This window comes from Arachis hypogaea, chromosome 4 (assembly GCF_003086295.3).
Source record: "Arachis hypogaea cultivar Tifrunner chromosome 4, arahy.Tifrunner.gnm2.J5K5, whole genome shotgun sequence".
In the NCBI taxonomy this organism is placed as follows: domain Eukaryota; kingdom Viridiplantae; phylum Streptophyta; class Magnoliopsida; order Fabales; family Fabaceae; genus Arachis; species Arachis hypogaea.
The window spans coordinates 23,167,798-23,172,776 of NC_092039.1; positions in this window are offsets into that span (position 1 = coordinate 23,167,798).

Below are 4,979 nucleotides of genomic sequence, written 5' to 3' on the forward strand. Positions count from 1 at the left end.
TTTTATTATTATTATTATTTGTCTTTGAAAAAAATGGCAAGGATATATAATGATGATGTATGCCTTGCGTATAGTGCAAGTTTGCACACCATTCTCATAGAGATATATATTTTATCCATCTTGTGCCAAAAGAAGAATATGTTAATATTATTATTGGCTCAGGCAATGTGATTGAAGGTTCCGGAAGAGCTATAATTTTGTTTCTCGGAGGAACAAAATTCATAATAAATAATGCACTATTATCTACCAAGTCTCTAAGAAACTTGTTGAGATTTAAAAATATTCGACGAAATGGATATTATATTAAAACAATGAATGAGGGAAATCGTGAGTACTTACGTATCACAACTCATGATTTAAATAAAAATGTTATATTAGAAAAGTTATCCTCACTTTCATCTGGGTTATATTATACCAAAATTAGTGCAATTGAATCACATGCCATTGTAAACCAGAAGTTTACTAGCCGAAATGAATTCATAACTTGGCACGACCGATTGGGTCATCCGGGAACAATTATGATGTGGAGAATTATTGAAAACTCCCATGGACATTCACTAAAAACCAGAAGATTTTTAAATCTAGTGAATTTTGTTGTGTTGCATTTCTCAGGGAAAGTTAATTTAAGGCCATCACCAGTAAAGATTGGATTTGAGTCCCCTGAATTCCTAAAAAGGATTCAAGGGATATATGTGAACCTATTCATCCATCATGTGGATCTTTTAGATATTTTATGGTCCTAATAGACGCATCTTCGAATTGGTCATATGTGTGCTTATTGTTTTCTCGCAACCTGGCGTTTGCGAGATTTTTGGCTCAAGTTATTTGATTAAAAGCACAGTTTCAGAAAATTCAATCAAAGCAATTTGTCTTGATAATGTTGGTGAATTTACTTCCCGAGCATTTGATGTTTATTGTATGGCTAATGGAATAAGTGTTGAACATCCAGTAGCTTATGTTCACACACAAAATAGATTAGCAGAATCACTTGTTAAACGCCTCCAATTAATTGCTAGACCCTTACTTATGAGAACAAATCTCCCAACCTCAGTTTGGGGGCATGCTATACATGCCGCAACACTTATTCGTTTGAGGCCAACATCAGTTCTCTCCTATGCAATTAGTTTTTGGCCAGCAGCCAAATGTTTTCCATTTAAGAACATTTGGGTGTGCGATATATTCCCATTGCACCACCTAATCGCACCAAAATAGGACCCCAAAGAAAATTGGGGATATATGTTGGATATGATTCTCCCTCTATAGTGAGGTATCTTGAGATACAAACTGGAGATATATTTAAAGCCCAGTTTGCGGATTTTCATTTTGATAAATAAAAATTTTCAACATTAGGGGGAGAGAATAAACTTCCTGAAAAGGAACTTAATTAGAAAGCATCATCTTTGATGCATTTAGATCCTCGATCAGGGCAATGTGAACTAGAAGTTCAAAAGATTATACATTTGTAAAGGATAGCAAATGAATTGCCTGATGTATTTTTCGATACAAAAGAGGATAACCAAATCTTATATACCAGTGAAAAATGCCTCAATTCGAATTGATGTCCCAGTAGGACAAGTAGCCACTAAAGCAATTCATGCCAGAAGCGTGGTAGGCCTATCAGTTCCAAAGATAAAAATCCTCGAAAAAGAAAAGAGAAATACGATTCCTGTTGAAAAAGACATAGTAGAGACACCTGCAGTTGTCCAAAATTTTGATATAGTTTTAACGCCAGAAGACGTCCAGGTACCTGAAAATTGTGAAAATGACGAGATCTCGATAAATTATGTCTTTACATGAGAGAATGGGACCGAAATAAGACAATTGTCAATGAAATATTTGCATATAATGTGGCATTAAATATCATGCATGAAAGTAAGGATCTTAAGCCAATATCAGTTGAAGAATGTCAACAAAGGAATGATTAGCCAAAGTGGGAAGAAGCCATGAAGGCTGAATTAAACTCACTTGCAAAATGTGAAGTCTTTGGACCTGTAGTCCTTAACGAAATGAAAATATTGATTCGTGTAGTGAAAAACGAAATGGAAAATGTGTACCACAAACCCTTGACAAGTTTTTCCAAGGCTAGTATAGATTATGTGAAGAAACGTATTCCCTTGTAGTGGATGCGATACATTGCGTTATTTGGTTAGTTTATCCGCATATCATAAACTACATATACATTTAATGGATGTGGTAACAGCTTACTTATACGGCTCATTAGATCGGTGATATCTATATGAAAGTCCCTGACGGACTGAAGATATCTAACCATCCAATGATATTCGCAGGGATTATACTCAGTCAAAATTGTAAAGATCTTTATATGGCTGAAGCAATCTGGACGAATGTGGTATAATCGTCTTACTGAGTATTTGGCCAGGAAACGGATTCAAGAATGATGATATCTGCCCATCTGTTTTCATAAAGAAATCCGCATCGGGATTCATTATAATTGCTGGTATACGTTGATGATTTAAATATCATTGGAACTCCCGAAGAGATTCTAACAATTATTAAAACTCTAAAAGAAGAGTTTGAGATGAAGATCTTGGAAGACTAATTTTGTCTCGACCTGCAGATCGAGCATATGAAAAATGGGATCTTTATTTATCAAACAACATACACAGAAAAGATCTGAAAGATTTTATATGGATTAAGTCGCATCCATTAAGTACCCCAATGATTGGTAAGATCTTTGGATGTGGAAAAGGATCAATTCCGTCCTAAGCAAGAAAATGAAGATATCCTTGATCCTGAAGTACCATATCTTAGTGCTATTGGAGCGCTAATGTATCTTGCTAATAATATACGACCTGATATATCATTTGCTTGAAATTTACTAGCAAGATATAGTTCATCTCCAATCAGGAAGACATTGGAATGGAATCAAACAAATCTTTCAATATCTTCATGAAACGGTTGATATGGGGTTGTTTTATCCCTATGGATCCAAGTCACAATTAGTTGGCTATGTAGATGCTGGATACTTGTCTGATCCACATAAAGGGAGATCTCAAAAGGATATATCACATATGGGTACTGCGATATCATGGAGGTCCACAAAATAGACGATAGTAGCACTCCTTAGTCATGTGAAATCTCCGATACATAACTAGTCGTGAGTGTTTTGGTCAAGAGTTGTCCATATATTATGTCATCATTAGATTGATTGATCAAGAGATAGCTCCAACGTCCTATTTGAAGATAATAATATGCATTACTCAACTTAAGGGGAAATATCAAAGGCATAGAACAAAGTATATTTCTCCAAATTCTTCTCACTATATCTTCAAATCAAAAATTGATGTCATATATCCGTAAGTAAATCTAGCATATTATTCACAAAACACTCCAAAATCTCTTTGAAAGATGTACATCAGATTGGGATGCACCGATTCGAACATAAATGATGTCAACAAGAGGAGGACTGTATCTTTTTCCTGGCAGTTTTTCCCATAGTTTTTCTTGACAAGTTTATGACATCCCATCAAAGATATGTACTTTTTTTTCTTTACTAAGTTTTCCCATTGAGTTTTCTTTAGTAAGTTTATGAGCATAACCAAATCATCCAAGGGGGTTGTAAATAATAAGGTGAATGACCATCATTTAATATGGCGGCTCACATTCTCAAGAAAGATAAGTTAATGAAGTGAAATGTACCTTGTGTGCCTATAATATATGACTGAGGCAAAGGGATCACACACAGAAGTATAAAACACCACTCTCTTCTTATACACTATTATGTTTCTCTCTCTCTCTCTCTCTCTCTTCTCTCTTTCTCTTTCGTTACTACATATATTATGAATCATCTTTATTGAGCTAATTTATTAATGTTAGAGTCTTCTATTTATACTTCTTTAGTTTATATATCGTCTTTATTTATTCTACAACAGTCTTCCAAATTAAAAAGGGTGCACCAATATAGTCTCTCATGTATCTTCCGTCGCCAGAACTCAACACCGTTAGTGGCATAGCTCAAACCTTATCATACTAGACATATTAAAACGAAGTAGTATGCATTTTAGCGCTAAAGAAGACACTAAATGACGTCATTTGAGGGTTTGAACAATACTAAAACGTTATACCCCTCCCTTTTAATATTATTCAAACCCTGTAATGACATCATTTAGTACTCTTTTAGCGTCAAAACGTGGACAACGTCGTTTTAAAATGTCCAACATGGCAAGATTTGAGCTATCTCACGAACGGCGTTGAGGAAGAACTATATTGGTGCACTTTTTTTAATCTGGAAGTTCAATTGTAGGAATTAAAAAGTCAGAGACTAAATCAATGTAATTCGCCAATCTCAAGAACCAAAGTAGGACTTAACTTTACTCTTGACACTTCCATAAACATAAAATTATTAATTAATTATATATTTAATTTATTTTAATTAATAAAATAAGAAAATGAGAATTAATTATTAAGAAATAATAATATTACTATAAAAAATATATGCGTAATAAGATTTTTTTTATATTTAATTCTAAAATAATATTCTTATTTTAAAATTTTCCATATATGATCATATATAGATTTTTTGTGTTATATATTTGTATATTTATTAAAAATAATATTATTAAAATAATAATGACAATATTTATTTTTTCTATTTTTCTTTCTCATTTTGTTACAAGATTAATAATTTTATAAAAAAAATATTTTTCTAAACTTTAATTCAAAATAATTACTATTAATTACTAATTCATAGACAATTAGTAGATAGATAATTATTTTTAAAATTTTAAAATTATCTATATTAAAAAATAAACCTAGTTAGCATATAACTAACAAAAATATTGCATTAACAAAAAAAAAACTAATCACCATCTACAATAAGAATAATACTCTACAATCAATTAATATTCAACCAAATTGGTATAACCTAATTGACATTCATGTGCCATAATATGTCATATATGTAACTACTTTTGACGTTTTTTTCCTACGATTTCGTTTTTTTTTAATTATCTTGTTTC